Below are 18,601 nucleotides of genomic sequence, written 5' to 3' on the forward strand. Positions count from 1 at the left end.
CTTTCAGAAGCCATTTTTACCCAGAGACTTTTGAATTTGCTGCAGCCTCATTCCACAGGAGCAAATCTGATGATGAACTTGGCCTTGCCCGCCAGCCCCTCTCACAAGACCCTCGTTGCCTGCGCAGTGATAACGCTCGGATAAGCGATAATTTTTCTGTTAGACTCATTGGGGTTTTTACATCATTACACAGGATTACAAACACAAAATAAACTAAGTGAAAGATGATGTATCCTGACCCTCTCAGGAATGTGTGCCTGTCAGGATTCTAATGCCCCTTGAGATATAAAATTGAATTACTAAGTCTTAGCTATGTACATATCCCATTACTGGTGGTAAGCTTGGGCATATTGACATAGAAAGTCCCTGTTCCCCACCGATTGTAGGGATGGGAAGCTCTCTGCTCATGTTTTGAACACTCACAATTACGGCAAAGCAGTCTTAGCCAGCTCTTTAGGTAGATATATCTCCAACCACGTTTCCAGGAAGATTCTAAATTGCTATGTGCCAAGATCCTTCATTCATGAATTGGCAAGGATGTTTTTGTGAATCTGAATGTGTTTAGGTTACATTCCTGCTTGGCACATGGCCATGGGATAAAGGATCAACAGGAACCAAGGTAAGAGCCCTTGTGGACTGGTCATGGTACCAGGCCACGGCTCTCCACAAGCCACTTGAACGGTATTCAGCCTTGATGATATATGGCTGCTGAGAAAATGCTCTAGGAAAATTACCGGTCTGAGAAATAACACTCTCAGTAATATTGGCGGCGGTCACAATGAAAAGACTGTGTTTCATATGCTGAAAACATTTTAACTATAATCTCATGATCACGTGTCCAGAAGGCTTAACAAGAGTGCTTCTCTGACTTATGATCTGGAAACATTTATAGGAGACACAAAAATGGGGGGCGAGGGTAGGTCATTTGTTTTGTTGGCATTTGAGAAAGCAAATTCCTGGATAGAGAGGTTGGTATCTATCATAGATTGTACAATGATTAAAATCCAGACTGTTTTCCTTGGGACAGCAGGAGGTCATCCATGCCTTAAACTGAAGGCTGCTGCTATGACTGTATCAGTCAGAAAGCTTCAAGTTAAAGCAAATTTAAAACTAGTTCCTGTGGTGGTTTGAAGGAGGATAGCCCCAGTGGGTTCATTATGTTTGAATACTTGCTCCCAGTTAGTGGAACTGTTTAGGAAGGATTAGGAGGTCTGGCCTGTTGAAGGGGTCTGCCGGGGGTTGAGCTTTGAAGTTTCAGAAGACTCATGATTCCCTGAGTGCTCTCCTCTCTCTGTCTCTCTTTCTCTCTCTCAGTCTCCCTCCATTTCTCTCTGCCTCTGTCTCTCTCTGTCTCTTGGTCTCCCTCTGTCTGTCTCTGTCTCCCTCTGTGTCTCTCTCTGCTTCCTGGCTGTGGAACAGGATATGAGCTCTCAGCTGTCCCTTATCTCTGCCGTCATGGACTCTAACCCTCTGGAAGCATAAGCCCAACACAACACTTTTTCTAAATTGCTATTGTCAAGTTCTTTATCACAGCAACAGACAAGTAACTAAGACAGTCCCTCTAACAAGAGCTTGCATAATGACCAAGTGAGCAAGACAAGGTAGAAAATTCTCCAATGGACTTCCACTGTGAACTGTTTTTCTGGAACCATCCATGCATTTCAGAGTCTTTGAGATGCCACTCTTGACTCCAGCCATCATTTCTTGCTTCTCGGGGTATTTCCTTTCCCGCTCCAAGTTGTTAAAGCTTTCTGTTACCTTCCTACCCTCCTTCAGGTCTGGCCTCTCACATACATCCCCACTGTCCATTTCTTTTCTAAACTGTTTCCCCACAGTTTTAACTGATTACAAACACTCCCGATGCCATAGCATCTTTCTTTATCACACTATTTTGGCTGCTATTCCTTTTCAATGTCTCTGCAAACTCTCATTTAATGCCCAGCACTGGCATTTGTTTCTGGGTGGTGTTTGTTTCTGTGGCATGCAATGTAATTGTTTGTAAGAGCTCAGCTAACTCTCCCCACCCACTTACGCCTCTTTGGTATAAGTTCTGTGTGAAATATACTAAATGGCTTACCTGTACTTGGTTATCTCCTGGGCTCACTGGTGCCAAGCCTGATGTCTCTCTCAGAGTCTGGTGACCTTGCTGCCAACCTCACTCTGCTATTTTGTAGTTTTTGAACCTACCATTGTCAGTTTGCACAGTCTTAAAATGGGGATGAGAACAAGGGTGGCTTCCTTTCGTTACGGTGAGGGTGAATGAGTATTGCTTGGAATCACACACAGGCACACTCACACCCACATGCACATGCACACACAAGATCTTGGAAGAAGGAAATGGGGGGGGGTGAGTACCAGAATGTCATATCAAGGTCACCATGACTTCTGACCTGACAAAGAGCTTCTTCCTGGAGTCCTCTCATTTTCGGGGGGAGGGAGGGAGGACTGTGCTCACTAGTTTTATGTCAACTTGACACAGCTAGAGTCATTTAGGGAAAAGCCCAGCTCTCTGTGGGCAGTTCCATCCCCTGGGCAGGTGGTCCTGAATTGTATACTAAATCAGGGTGAGCGAGCCGTGGGGAGCCGGGAGCACCACTCCCACATGGCTTCTGCCTCAGTTCCTGCCTCCAGGTTCCTGCCTTGAGTTCCTGCCCTGACCTCCCTCAGCAGGACCTGAGAGCTGTAGGCTGAAATTAACCCTTTCCTCCCCAAGTTGCTTTTGGTTGTGGCATTTTTATTACAGCAACAGAAACCCCTTCTTCAATGTGGCGACGCAGGAGGTAGCAGAGCAAACACGTCTGTATCCTAGCCTGGAGAGTGATGCCTGGCTCTCCCAATCTCAGCCCCTTGACTTCAGTGTGTCACATGACTTCCTGGAGCAGATATATGAGCGCCCATGCCTCATGTTTCAGTGAGGTTGTCAGTGTGCTTAGTACCCGACATTAAAGAAGCACTCAGTAGCAACCAGAAAAAACAAAAACAAACAAACAAACAAAAAAACAAAACAAAAAAACACCTCACTTCATTTCCTTCAGCCTAGTGCCCATATCTGTAAACTAAAAGTAATGAGGATGATGAGGGGTTGTCACTAGCAGTAAGAGGAGAGACCAAAGGCACAGATACTGGTGGCGGTAGATATTCCATACACATCAGTTCTTGGGGTGTCTTGGCATTTGTGACATCAGCCCTAGAAAACAAAGATAAGAAGCCATACTACTTTGATACCTTCTAGACCCCTGAAATCAGCAGCTAGCCGTTGACCACTGCCAGTTAGCCAGTTAGATGCGGGGCTGCAAACCAATAAGCCACTGCCACTGCAAATGCAGCAGGCTTCCTCAGCCACCTGACCTGTCTGGGGATCACCAAGCCTACGGTGGTGATACCAAAGGTTACTTTTATGAGAGTAAAACCTTTAATTACACTTTTCAGATGTAATTTATCGATGACGAGGCAGGAGAAGGGACTGAGGTCCTAGTAGAGAACACAAACAAAGTCCAGTAGATTGTGGAGTCTGCTTTTCCTATCAACAGTGCATTTTAGCTGAAGGCGGGCCTAGAATTTTCTCTCTAGGCTCAAGGAGAAAAACATGTACTGGAAAATTGTGTGACGCGCAAGGAGTCACAGTGGAATTGAGTCTGAAGTGTACAACCTCTTCCTACTGTGAATTCAATCTCAAAACACGTACGATCCATAATTCCTAGGAGTCCTTAGAGTTGCCATAAAACCACTTAAAATTAGACCTGTTCCAATTCCTGTTTCTGCTCATGCTTCACACTATAAACTGTTATTTTCCATTCCGATCTGAGCTCAACTCTTCTCACAAGCCAATAATTCTGCATCCCTTTCAGAATGGCTCTATTTCGCTAAGTTGCCTTTGAAGACACCTTTGTTTTCTTCAATGCTCTGAAGTGTGAAGTCTACGTAATTTGCTAAATGCATCATGTTTACATATGCATAAGCCAGTTATCTCCAAATCACTATCCCCTGCCTGCTACATTGGCTGGATGCTTAAAGAAAATGAAGCTTAATTTCCCGTAAGCAGTCTTCCATGGTTTTCAAATAAGCTTGCAGAGACACCGACAAACTAAATTACACAGTGGTAACTACCCAGACGGCAACGCGAAGCCAGGGCTGAATGAAGCCAGGTGTGAGAAGGAGGTCTAGCATCCTGCAATCACTGCAGACAACACAAAGATTGTCCTGGGTCCCTCAGGCTGCTGCCAGGGAGGGCTGAGGTTTGAAGTGTTGGCAGTCTGGGATAACAGCAGTCAGAAAAACAGTAGATCCAGTTTCAGCAAGGGAGACCCTGAGCTCGCTGAGAACTGACAGGTGCCCTGATCTTTTCCTGTATAAGTCAGTATGACACTCTGTAATCAAGTGGCCAAAACGTCTCTTTCCTTGGTGGGTTCAAGACACATTGCTGTGCATCCTTTGGTCCTGGGTTCAAATGGGTGGGCTTAGATAGGCAAGGTGGAAGGTTTGCTCTTCTCAAATATGCAGAGGAGACAAAAGTCCGCCCTGAGGCATTCAGAGGCCCGGATGAGACAAAGCATCTTCAATCCCTATGTGTATTTCTCTCTGTTCCCTGTCCTCTTCAAGTCCGTTCACTGTTTAGCAGGAGGATTGTTTGTCTGACTTCAGCTCTCCAGTTTGATCTTGAAGGGACCTGCTGGTCACTGAGTGCTTTGTCCAGCTCACTGTGTATGTTCTTAGTGCTCTTGTAATAGTGGAAACCCGCTTTACTAAACGTGTTCAGGTTTCTCCCTATTGTGCCTTCCGTAAGCCTAGTGATGTCTACTTTTGACCCTTTTGACCGGGTAGTCTGCTGGGACCGAGGGGTAAGTCAGGCACATCCTTCCTGCTCTGACAGCCAGTCTAGGAGGGTGGCACATTGTGATATAGCTTAGAAGTGGGACCCCATGATCTGGGCTATGGGGGTGCGCCCAGCTTCCTCCAGAATAGATGATGTTGTCTCAGGTAAGCATATCCTGATCTCAGCCCTCAATCCCCATCAGGGAGCATTCTGGGAAACAACTCATTAAAATTCCACAAACTTGGTACGAGGAGAGCATCAGGAGAGGGGAGAGTGAATCGCAGGCATATCTTAATCATCTCTGTATTCCCGGAGTGTATGGCGTAGGGAGTGTTAGCATTGAATCCAGACCTGCCCCCAAGGTCCCAGGGAACAATGGAGAACAGCACACAGATTGTTTTGATTAAAAATTCCTGCATTTAGGGATTATTTTCCCCCTCTGGGCTCAAAAGAAGCATATTAGCATGAAGCATGAAAACTGATAGATGATGCAAACTATCTTGAGTTGCTGGTAACAAGCCCCTTGTAGTCATAACTGTAGCTTCCTTCCTCTGTTGTCCTGTGCTACATTTGTTCATCCACTCACTACCTCTTCAGTAAAGTTCAACCAGCCACAGCTGTTATTTCAGTGCTTGAGCTCAGCTTTGAAGAGATGACTGAGTTAGTATGACATACAGTCCCTTGATTCAGGGAGCAGGTGACCTAGTGATGGACACAGACAGGGACTGTGTCATGGTCTTTGAAGTTGTGTGTATACACACAAAAGTCATTTAAAGGAATATAGTCTCCCAGTGGTCTAGTTCCTGGCTCTTTCCTTCAAAGAAACCATAATTACTATTTTTCATATATCCTAGAATAGTTAATTTTTTAAAAGATTAATTTTTTAGTTAAAAATGAAATTAAAATAGCTACTTTACGTCTCCCTTCTTTTTCCTCCCTCATCATCTTCCTTACCCCTCCTTGTTCCCTCTCAATTTTATGGCCTTTTCTTTAATTGTTTTAAATTATATGTGTATATATATATATGTGTGTGTGTGTGTCTATAGACATATACATATATGTGTATATGTGTGTGGGGGTAGGTATGTATGTAACCTCCTTAGTCTATTTGTTGTTACTTGTATGTATAAGATTTCAGGGCTGACCAATGGTTTCAGAAAACCAAATATGGGGCTCATTTCTGGAAGGACTAATTCTCCATCTTGTAGCAGTGTCTAGTTGCTTGTAGCTCTTTGCATACAGATGAGGCCCTGTGAGATTTTCTCCCCTCCACATTAGAATGTCTATTGGCATTATCATTTATTCAAGTCTCGTTTAGGGAGCCATGTCATTGGGTATCATGGGTGAAGGTTCCCTGTTATTTCTAGGAGATACACACATTCAGCAGTTTTCTTGGTCCTTTGGCTCTTACAGTCTTTCCACCCCTTTTCTGTGATGTTTCTTGAGCTTTCGATGAAGAAGTTGTATTGTATTTGTGTCCAGGGGGCTGGCCATCCCACAGCAGGTTGTCCTCTGCATTTTTACCAGTTGCATTTTCTTGACCAGTCTCTGTTTGTTGCAAAGAGGAGATTCTTTGATGAGAGGTGAGAGATCATTATCTGTGGGTGGAATGACATGTGTTTAGATTGTTGTTAGGAGTTTCCTGGTTCAGTTAAAGTGGCGGTAGTAGGTTCTCCTCTAACATCCATGACCTCACGAGGCTCAGGGAGTTGGCTAGGTTTCTAGGACCAGCCATGATTTCTCTCCTGCTGAATGGCCCTTCAGTCCAATTACACAGCTTTGTTTACTGCCAAGATGTAAGTGCTTCTACCGCACACTGAGCGATATCTTCCTGTGCCGGCACAGGACAATTGGTTGTTTCCCTCCCTTGGAAGCTTGTGCAGCAACTTCTGGTACTATGAAAGCCAGTCCCCAAGGAAGATGTTTTTCAAGCTAGATCTAGGTCAGATCCTTTGCATCCTGTATCTGAAGTGCACAGCATCTTCAGCAATAGGGACTCACCCTCAACCTCTGAGAGGCAACCAAGGCCAACAGCACTAGCCTAGACTGTTCCTGGGCTCCCATAACTGACAATGCAAGAGGAGACTTCTCATGCCTGGCCAGGGGGTTTTCTTAGAGGACTTGTAATTCTCATGGAGGGCATAACGTTATCTAAGCTTATCTAACGTTATCTAAGTGGTATAACGTTATCTAAGTTTTCTTTCTACATATAAATATGTGTGTGTGTTTTGTACATATATATGTATTATAGGTAATCTTAGGTTAAAAATATTATTCTTCACAGTGTTCCCAAATATCCATAGTGTTATTTTCCTTCTCCCTCATCCTGTACTGACCTTTCACACCTTCCCAAATTAAAGCCCCCCACCCTGTTGTTAGCATTTCTCTCTTCATCATTTGTATTCTGCTACTGCCAAAATGTCGTTTTATTTTACGCATATGTTTTGCCTGCATGTACACATGTATATGTATCATTTGCCTGCAGTGTCCACCAAGACCAGAAGAGGGCTTTGGTGCCATTGTGTGGGTTCTGGGAAATGAACCTAGGTCCTCTATAAGAACATTAAGTTCTCTTAACTGCTGAGCCATCTCTCTAGCCCATAATAGATGCTTGATGTATGGAGAAACAAATACGGGTGGGGCTCCCATATGATACACAAGGAATGTTGTTTCTAAGCTTTGTATCTTGGGAGAGTCTTGCATACTCTACAACTAACTATTGATTATCACGGATGTGTTATAACTGAATTACACCGGCATATTCTAATTGTTTCTCCGTTTTTGCTATCTAAGGCAGTACTGTAGTACGGAGCCTTGTATGCTTGACCACATATTAGCTATTAATTCCACAGAAGATTTTTATAATGAAAACATCTGGAAACCTTTCTGAGTCCCCTCAATTCTGTTTTATTTTCTTTAGTCGATATCTAGTTAGATTTTTCTTTGTGACATGATTAGAAATATAATTTTGAAAGATGAATTTAGCTCATTACTGTTTATTGTTATAGAAGTTAAGGGTTGTTGGTGGTGTTTGCCTGCTTGTTTTCTTAAGTTGCCAAAGCTGTTCTTAAATTTCCTATTGTGGCTGGAGAGATGGTTCAGTGGTTAAGAGTGCCGACTGCTCTTCCAGAGGACCTGGGTTCAGTTCCCAGCACCCGCATGGCAGCTCACAACTGTCTGTAACTCTAGCTCCAAGGGATCTGATACCTTCACATTGATGCACATAAAATAAAATAATTTTAAATTTCCTATTTAGCCTCAGTGGGCCTTAAACTTGTGATTCTTCCTGAGTAAGTGAATTTTGGGCACATAATGCCATTCCCCACAGGGATGTTGGCACCTTAAATAGTGATAAAAACCCAGGTAATTTTTCTTTCTCTCCCTCTACCCTCCAATTTTTTTTAAAGCTCTTCTTTCTGTCTGCTGCTTGGCAATATATTTACCCTCCTACAGCTTGCCTTTGTTATGCAAAACCTTACACTACTTGATTTGACATCTCTCAATAATTTTATCTATGCCTCAGCCTCTACTTATGGACTTTGTTTCCCAACTTGAACATTGCTATGCTGAAATCTGGGGGCAGCTTTGCACTTTTCTCTCTCAGAAGTCACTAAGATGTGTCTTCTGCTGCCATATTGACTTTCTTTACTTTGAAAACCCAGTGATTTGATTAGGATGGATCTTCATATTGACCATGCTCAGGCCATTTCCTTGGCCCACACTGTGCCTTCAGCATGTTGGTTCAGCAGAAATGGGATTTACTTGAAGATTCCAATTCTCTGAAGAATTGGAATGACAGTCATTCTAGTCTATGTTTCGGTGGTCTTCTCAGGACTGCCAATTGTCCACATGAAGAGCATCGTTTGCATCCAGGGCTGTCACTGAACTTGCTGCTGTGCAGTGATTACTCCCCCTCGTCCTGCTGACTTCTGTGCTCATTCTGACATCATCCTAGTCACTGTAGTTTCTGTACATTCTTCTTCCTCCAACTTTGACATTGTCTCTGCTGTCTCCTCCCATCTCTGGTCTTTGCTATATGGCTTTATTATTGTTTAATCCAAAGGCAATTGTTTCATTTGAATTTTTGCTGTTTACTTGGTCTACATTTTCAGTGTTCTCTGGTACTTTTATCTGCTTTTCCTTCCAAAATTTATTTCCATGAAATCTTTAAACCAACAGGGTCAGATTCTTTAAAACTAAAAGCAATGTTATTATTATTAGAATAAACGAGGCTTGACTGGTCTGCATATTCAAAATGGAGTCGTAGAATGAGGGTAACCAGGCTATCTGTAGATGTCACAATTCCCCAAAGCATCCAATTTACCAGTACAAACAGATTGCTCCCTTTAAAAATGGTCCCTTTGTGCGGGCCTGCCTTTCCTGTTTCTATGAAACAGATCAGGCCCAAGAGGGCTTTCCCTTTCACTCTGTTCAGTCTACTTCCAATTTTCTTGTTACACTCCAGTTGCACTTTGCAATGAGCCTCTTGTCTGCACAAAACACAAAGAACCATCTTGTGTGTGTTTTCTGGGCCTTGCTTCTCTGGGATACACCCCCTTTCCTTCACGTTTTTCTTTCAGTGTGGCTTCTATTTAATCTGTTCCTTGTTCTTCCATCTATATGCCTTGGTTCTTGCTGAGCAGAACATTTAAGTCACTTTAGGGAAGAGCCCCTTGCCTCTGAGAGACATGTTTGTGCTGCCTCACTGTATGTGTTGCCATTTTATAGACCCTCATGGATGTTTTCCTTTCACTTCCATCTGGGAACTCTCTGGCTTTCAAACCCAGAGAGAGTAAGTCAGCCAGTCTTTCTCCCTGTCTCTCTCCTTCCCTCCCTCCCTTTCCCTGTCCTCTCTCATTCTTTCCCTCCTTCTGTCATCCCCTTCCCTCTCTCCTCTAGTTTTAACAGTAATGAAGCACACCATCTTTTCCTGCATACTACATTTTTTTTTAATCTATGGAGAGGAGGCTGGAAGTTACAGAGTGTCTTCTCATCTAAATACCAGCTCTCTAGACAGGTAATTTTGATCAAAACAGAAGTAATGGTGGCTAACGTCCCATCCCTGTGTCAGGTACAGTCTTGAGGAGGTCTGTGGGGGGCTTGGATGCCAGCTGCTTCTCATGCCAAATCACTGTCCACATTCACACCCTGGGGAAGGGCAGACTGTGAGAGTTCCCGTCCTGAAGGGAGACAGGATTGCTGAGCCAGGCAATTCCTCTGGGGTACCATCAGTCTCAGGCAGCTCCTCCTTAGATCCTGCTTGATGTATCCTGATGACTCCCCCTGATTTGTCCACCAGAGGGACGAAAGTGAAGATGACAGACTCAGGCATTTCAGTTTTCGGTCCACCCTCTGACCCTTCACCCTCTTACCCTTGACTCAGAACCTGGAGGTGCCACTAACTTACCCTTTGTCAAAAGAGAATGTTGTTTTGCCCCTCTTCCAATCAGCCTGTTTGAGGTCATCACCATCTGCTCTAAGCTGGGGAGGGGGGAGGATGGGGGTAAGATGAAGTCCATGTTTGTCTCATTTCCTTTGTCCCCATGGAAGGTGCTTATGACAATGGCTAGTGTCCACTCTCTAAGGAGGCCATTCATAGGTTCCAGGCACCTCCTAGGCTTCCTACGAAGGATAAGATCTCAGATCAAAGCCTGCCATTACTCTCTTCTGTGTCAACGAGGAATGCAGTGTCGGCTCTTGCTTAAGGGTAGAAGTGTCTGTGCCTGTTACTGCTTTAGGCATTGAAAGCATAGACTATAAAACGGCACTTTGCAACACCTACATTTGGATGTTGAATTTGAGCAGGTTAAACTAGTTCTTAGAAATGGAGATTCTTTATAAATTATCCCACAAAAACAGAGTTCTGTCGCTAAAGCTACTTACAGGTCTAGGGTTAACATTTGATTTAAAAGGATTCGTCTACATCATAAGTTACTTTGTAGGTTGGGTATGCGCTTATGTAGGATAAAATAGCGCAGTCCGTTATGTTCCAGCACCCTAAGTAATCCAGGTTGGACCTATTTACAGCCTGTCTCAGAGCACCTCCTTGCTTGCTTTAAATGTGACAGCAGTTGTCACTTCTTCAGCTAAGTTTTTATTCTCTGGAGGTGACTAACACCTCCAGATGGCCGTGAAACCCTTCATCACAGCTGTCAGTTGTATCTTGTTTTCTATGGTCATTGCCAGTCTATGCCAGGTCACCTCTACAGGCAAATGCTGACCCACTGGCTAGACATATAATCAAATCCAGAGCTGGCATGAACAGCCAGTATTTTGCATATTCAGTAATATGTTTTTGCCTCAGAGTATGAGAATGGCTTTGGGTTTTATCCAAAGTTTTCGAAGCTTATTTCATCTGGCTAACTCTCCCTACTAGATCATTCAAGGAGAAAACAAGTGTCGCTTGGCTAATGTGCTTTCACAAATGTTGGGCAAATTCTAAACATATTTCTTTTTCCAGATGAAGGATTATCATTAGGATGGAGGGAACAGAGAGCATCCTCAAATCAGGTTACCAAGAATAGACTGGCTTTAAGCATGTGAGTTGTACCATTAACTGGTTTAGCTTCTTCTAAGTTTAATGTCAGTATTTTAAGCTCTTCCAAAGACTGCTTTTTAAGGAGGATTTTTATTAGCAAGCTCCCGAATAACAGCCTTAATTCCTTCCTTGTTCCTGTTTTTGCATAAAATAATACCTTCTCTGAGGGCAAGAGATCATGAATATATATTGATGTTTTAAGCACCGGAAAGTAAAAGCTAGAACCATGTCCAGCATGGTTTAACTTCACCACAGTCTGGCCGGTCAGGTGAGCCCCAGTTAGAAGTGGGATTCACTCGGTGTGCTCAGGGAGGTCCTCATGGAGCCCCTTTTTCAGCCACGTATGGCTCCGAGGATCAATCCCAGCCTCTCAGTCGTGAGCATTGTTAGCTCACAAGGTGATGGGAGCTGCCTGTTGGTTTTGAGAGCTTAATTCTCTCTCAGCGGTCTGTATCGCGTCATTAAGTGCCACACTGGCACTGTCTCCATCTACCGAGGAGGAGGCAGAGGCCCCTGAAGAGGTGCCACAGATGCTTGAGAACAACTGATCTGGCCTCAACCATCCGGCCTCCCTCTCCCCAGTAAGGGGGCTGGCCTTCAGAATCTAAAGGGTGCATAGTGGCAAGCCTGCTGCGCATGCGCACATGCGTCCTCACGTGCCAGACGGGGCTGTGTGGAAGGGCAGAGCAGGCGCTGTTGGGGTGGTGGGCTGTGACACAGAAGCAGATGTTAGTTTGGAGACCTGAGTGGGAGCCTCGGTGTTTCCATTCACTATCTAGGATCTGGGAAGGACGTGGAACTTCTCCGAAAGATGGCAGAAACCAGGTCTCACTGAATAGCGTGGTGAGATTTCTGAGAGAGTAGCGCTCGCGTGTCGGCTCTGGCCTTTACAGCTTTTCTCTTTGTCAGTCACAGTGTCACCCTGTGCCCACAAACTCTGAAACAGGGGCACACTACTGGCTGTGGTGGCCTAGCTGTCCGGGCTGGTGCCAGGGGGCTGAAGTCTGCTCTGCTGTTCCATTCTTCCCAGGACCCTGCTAGCTAGTTCTGTGTTTACACGGGTGAGGAGACTGGAGACTTGGAAGATCCTCGTCCACACACAGTCTCATCTAGAATCCACACCCACTCAGTTCCTTGTGTTTCCACGCTACTTCGTCTCTCCTGCCTTCCTGGTAGCCCTTGAAGGCGGAATGGTTTTGGTTATTGCTGCAAAGACCAAATAAGCAGCACCTGTCCTTACTTGTTTGCGCATCGGGTTCCCAGAGCCGTGTTCCTAAGGGAACCGTGGGGCCGCCATGCCTTCCTCTCCCAAGCTCCCTGGGCTTGAAGCATCTCATCAGCCTTCATGCCGATTGCTCATGCACCGTAACTCCTACTAACCGCGAGACGTGCAACAGCCGGAAGGATCCAGTCCCCGTGGAGGAAGGAGAGTGTAGAGCCACTCAAGTACCAGCAGCGTGGGACTGCAGTGGTGCCAGTGAGAAGGCAGCCCAGGCAGAGCGGGTTAAGGAGGAACCCTGCCTTTGCTCAGATCCTGGCTCCGGGCGGCCTGATCCCAGCATCACCAGAAAGGAGGCTCAGCTGGACCTTCTGCAGAGGCTGCTAATTGCAAACACTCTGAGCTCATTGATCCAGAGCCGCTCTGATTAAGTAATTATTCACAACAGCACCTAGGAGGGCTGAGGGAGATTAGTGGGAAAGGACCATCGCACCAGGTCTCCATCTCCGAGAGGCCTCTCAGCTTGCTCCCAGAAAGAACTTGAGTCCGGCCCAACTCTTTAATTACCTTCTGAGGCACTAAAGTTTAAATTAAATCCGGATTGTTTTCATATTAGCCTCTGCAGAGCCCCGAGCTAAGCATCGGTGAGGCTGGCTGGCACGGGAGGAGGGAGGATTGTAGTAGGCAGAGCTGGTTTTTAGTTTAGTTTAGTTTTTTTTTTTTTTAACTTGGGCTCTTAAGCTGGAGAAAGTAGTTCATGCATTCAGGAGCACTGGAGAACTGGTTCCCTGGCAGAAGTGTGCAGGGACCCCAGATGCTTGTGTAATGTCACATTCGCCATTTTCAGACATCCCCAGCGGGTGTTCAAATGCAGCTTCAGTTAGGGTTGCGAACAGCCTCATGGGAGCCTGCGCCTGTCCCTCAGGTAGATGTTAGTACTAGATTTGAGTTAGATCGAGTACCCAGTCACCGCCTGCACTTTGGGTATCACTTCCTCAGTGTTTTCACACCTCTGTGCTTATCCACTCTGAAGTCTAGCCTTTTGGAATAGCTGTCTGTCCTTCAGCCGCCACACTCGTAAGCAACCAGAGACCACCAGGTCAGGATATGTGTTAAGGTGCTGAGGGCAGTTTTGGATTTCCTTCTTTGTCAAGACTGCACCATACTTTAAAGCTATTATTCTCCAGGCCTTGGTTTTGTCAATGGGAAGGCAGAGGGGAAGGCCCATCTTCCCACCTTCCGGGAAGGCTGCCTCTTCCTGGTAGCTGCTGTCCTGGCAACCTAACTGCCCCCATCTCCCTTCTTCCTTGTTGCCCCAGGCTGCGGCCACAGCACACCCATCTCTCTCTGTCATCCGGGGCCACCTGAGCTGCACCTCCCGTAGAAAGCCTTCAGTTCCAGCACATTCCACACCTATCAGAGCTGCAAGCCTCAGGTGGGGAGGGGAGGTGTCACCACATTGGCTTTCTAGGCTGCTTGGCTTCCGTGGAGCCAGCTCTGCTCATTGCAGTTTGGTCCTGTTTTGCAAACAGACAGAAACCCACTGGGAGAATGCCGCATTACCTGGGCCCTTCCGTGTCTGTGTGCCCTGGTTTCCTGGGGGAGTGAGCTGCCTTTCTGTACACTGTAGAATAATGTGCGGTGCTGTTCTTTTCCCTAACGAAGCCCCAGTGGTTGCACACGTGACATGAGGCTGGCTGTTCTGCGGTCCTCCCAAATGGCCACTGTCCTCACACCAAAGCTAATGAAGGCAAGAGGCTCGCTCGCTGCCCTCTCCATCCTGAACCACTGGGCCAACTGCTGTCTATGTCACTGGAGGAGTTTCTCTTACAGCTGAAGGCCTGACCAAGTTTATTAACTGCATCCATTAGTGCTGGCTGCCCACAAGCCTAGTCTATCCAAGGAGGCAGCTTCCCCCAACCCTCCCTGTGTAGAATTGACTCTGCAAGATAGCACTTAGGGTAGCATTTGACTTGAGACTTGGAGCCAAGATGCTTTATCAATCATTCATGCTTTCTTTCCATAAATATATTTTGAACCATTGCTATATGCCTCCTATGTAAGGCTAGGAGTGTAGGTGTGTGGAGTCAGACCAATCACCCATCACACAGCTTATCCAATTGGGAGAAGGCAGGCAGAGACTGAAAACCCAGCCTCTTGGTCTTCTATTGGCACAGCTATGAAATAAATGAGGGAGATGTTATTCTTTATATCGTCAGTATCTCCTCGGGCAAAAAAAAATAAAGCACAACAGTAAAATCCCAACGAATCATGTAGACAGTTGGGATATGAGTCCCTGCTACATGCCAGTAGCTATGAGCTATGCTTTGCTGATATCTTATTCCACGCAGTGATGCCAGGAGCTAAGCTTCCATTTGCCATTTCACAGATGGAAAAACTACAGTTTACAAAAGGCAGCGAGAGGGTTATGAGAGCCTGTCAATGGCCCCATAATGAGAGCATTCTTCAAGCAGGTAATGGGCACTATTCCATGCTGAGGGCTAACAGCGCTGGTCTGCGCTATTGTGATCAAGGGGGACCTGGTACTGGGCCAGGAGTCCTTGGGTAAGAAATCACCTTAAAGCTAAGATGTGAGACAGACGTGGGCAAGGCCACAGGGCTGGGGACATTCAAGTAGGAGAGTGGGAGGAGCAGCAAGGCCAGAGCACGGAAACCACAGGTTTTCCCTGCAGGTCACTTAAACCACAAAATTAGGCTCTGCCAACAGAGCAACCAGAAGCCTCAGAAGTAGCCAGACAGAAAAGCACATTGACCCAATGCTCCATTCAGGATGGTTGCTGCGGCTGCTGGTTTGTGAGGTTGTGGAGAATAAAAGCAGGAGACCAATTAGTAGGAGCCTGCTGTGGCTACCCCAGCGGGAAGCAACCGTGGTGGCGTGAATTGGAACAGGCAGTGAAGACAGTGAGGGAAACTGACATTTTGTGGCCAACTGATTGGGAAGGTGAGGAACAGGAAGAAGTCCAGGAGGACTTCCAAATGTCTGCTCTGAGGGCAGGCATCTGAAGGTACTGCTTTCTGCCTCCTTGGCGTGTGTGCACATGCGCACATGCGCACCTGGGGGCGGGGGCAGGAGGAGGGCGTGGGGCGGGGTAGGGGGTTGTGGCATCCGGTCTCAGGGATTCTGCCAACCTCCTGGTCCTATTGGAGCTGAGTCATGCAAGAAGGATGTACAGCGACCTGAGGAAAGGAGGCATATGGGGAATGGAGGATTCTGACCAGAGACTGCTTTTGGGAGGAGAGCCACAGAAAGCAAACAGATGCCCAGGGAGGGGCAGGGAGGGAGCAGCCCAAATATAGTACACCTCGGTGAAGCTCACACACTCCGGCAGATGCTGTGGCAAAACAGACCAGGGTCCTGGTTCTCATGGTTTGACCAGGCATTCCCAGGAAAGCATCAGATTTGCTCTGGAGACAGAGTACCTGGTTCTTCCACCAGGAAGTGTGGGTGTCAGGGGCGGGAGGGGGGGTGACAGAACCCCTCTGTCCTCTGTGACAATAATCATCCCACTTCCTGGCAGAGGACAAGAACAGCAGGTAGGTGTGGTTTGTGCTTTCCTTCTGGAAAACATTACTTTTTCCAGGGAAATATCCTCTGGCCTCCCAGAATTGTGAATTCCAGCTTAGTCCCACCATCTGGGGTAGCAGTGGACACCTGAAGAGGAACCCAGCCTGTGCTGTGGTGAGAGTACAAGGTCTAAACAAGCCACTCTCTGAGGGCCTTCCCCCTGAGCTCATCATGCTCCAGGCCCACTGAGGTTAGCTTTCTCCTCATAGAGACTGCTCAGTTGAAGATACCAGGAATGAACTGGGCCTGGTAATTGAGTGTCTTCTATCTCTGTTTCCGTTCTCTGATCTCACTCCAGCCATGTCATGGCTCCCTGCACCTGGCTTTGCTGCCGAATGACACATTTACTCTTTTAAGATTGCACCCACTGATTCCATCCCCAGCCCCTGTGCTTTGGAAGTCTGGGGGAAATCCAGCAGGCTTGTGAATGTGCAGGTTACCTGCACATCGGATGATTTAGTTAAACATGACTGACTAATTTATCTTGCAGTGTGTGATTTCATCGCAAGTTGACTTGGCAATTTTCTCAGCTCAGAGAACATTCTAAATAGATGTTGTGCCAGCAATAGAGGGAAAATGGATGCTATTAATTTCCCATTTCCAAATGTGAGACTGGCTGGAAAGTCCATATTCTGTTTTTGGATAATCACACTACTGTTTAGAGTAGAGCAGGGTCAGAAAGGCACAGGTTTGGTTCCCATAGGCTCTAACTTGGGGCTAATAAGTGAGTTAATGTGAGATACTCTTGCAATCAGAATTGGTACCTGGGCAAAAGCAAGAATCTCTGCCTTCAGCAACAATGGCTTCTCTTTCCACTGTGAGCACAGGTTAGCCGGGGTGTGGGGAGTTGGCTCGTGAGAGCTTGTTATCTTCTTCCTCAACCACCTTAAAAGGCTAAAGGGAGGGAGAAAAGACACATTTGGGTAGTTGGTTATCATGGTGAGCCTCTGCAAAGTTGGAGATCAGAGAATGAGAGCCGCCTTCATCAGTGTGGCAGCCTGCTCTGGTGGATCTGAAACTTGTGCTCCTCAGTGCAAGGGTAATGAGCAACGTGGGATGAGACATGTGCCTGAGAAGTTAGTGTGTACATTTATTTAAAATTAATTCATTTAGTAGGGTTACACAAGTATCCTCTTGCACATATTTGTGAGCAGCCAGTCAGTTGTGATTATTTGCATTTGACTTAGTTTCTTTCTGAAATGTCCAGCACTTGCTTACCCTAACCCAGCCTCTAAACATTCTATTTAAAATATTAGTTACAAAAAGAACTGAAACCCTATCTGGTGCATTCCTCAAACCATTGTACATCCTATAGTTAGTTAAGCACTTGAAACATATTTTCAGATTTATCATGATCTCATTGTCCTGGGATAAGATATGATAACAGATCCCAGGAGATTTAGGGATAGGCCTTCGGTGGGTAATAAAGCTGAGATCCACTGTAAGCAGAGTGGCCCCACAGACTACTACCAACAAGAAACTCTGTTCCACTTCCTACCTGTCTCTTACACAATAGTCAGGTCTGTGTGTCCAAGGTTGTTAGCTACTTTATATCAATAGCTGGGTACATACACTGGACACCATGTGGAGACTAAAGCTTCAACGTAGGGATGAAAACTGGTAGGCTGCATGGAGGCAGCCGGGGCCTGCACTTCCATACTAGTTTAGAAGTTGGAGAAAGACCTGTCTTGCCTGAGGTCTAGGAAGCTTCTGCTGCACCAACCCATAGCTGAAGAGTAGACATGAACTGTAAACTGAGGAAAGCATCCTGGATTATTACTTTCTTTTGCATTCTCCCTGACAGCACCATAATGTACTCAAGCATTGTGCGCTTCCCGGAGGCTGCAGTGGAGTTAGGATGACACCTTGTCCATCTCCATTGCCCCCATAGGCTTCCAGGGGAGAGCTTGGGGCATCAGCCTTTTCTGGGCTTCCAGCCGTGTCCTCTCAACACTGTGAGGTGATCAGATTTAGCTCTGCATTAAAATGGCGATGTGTTCAACCTCTTAGCTTGCTTACTCTCCTCCAGCTTTGGATTTTGGAAAAAAAAAAAAAAAAGCTAGCCGTTGTGAAGGTCAGTCCATGGTTCCCTCTTGGCTGTGTGATTTTTACGCTTTTCTCTAATCACCGAAGGGCACATAGTGATTCTTTTTCAGGATCCTCCGAGCATTCACTGTACTGCCTGCATTCCTTGCCAAGGTTTTCTCACTCCGAATGAAGGTGGGGCCCAAAGGAATGGCGGAGAGCACTAGACAGGCCACTCCAGTCCCTCCTTCCTTTCCTCCTTTTGGATTTCCCCTCTCAGGCCACAGCATCTATACACTGTCACACAACTTGCACCCACTTCCTTACCTGCTTTCCATCCATCAGCCAGAGTTTTCCTTATCAGTATCTTCCTGAACCCACCACTGTGTCACGCACTAAGACAGTAGACTGGGTAGAGGC

General features: G+C 46.2%; 1 protein-coding gene across 2 annotated transcripts in view; it reads left to right on the plus strand.

The window, feature by feature from the left end:
* Spock1 (SPARC (osteonectin), cwcv and kazal like domains proteoglycan 1) overlaps positions 1 to 18,601 on the plus strand; it is a 453,369-nt gene that overhangs the window by 418,062 nt on the left and 16,706 nt on the right. The gene's annotated exons all lie outside the window — the stretch shown is intronic.

Source organism: Meriones unguiculatus, chromosome 3 (genome assembly GCF_030254825.1).
Source record: "Meriones unguiculatus strain TT.TT164.6M chromosome 3, Bangor_MerUng_6.1, whole genome shotgun sequence".
NCBI lineage: Eukaryota > Metazoa > Chordata > Mammalia > Rodentia > Muridae > Meriones > Meriones unguiculatus.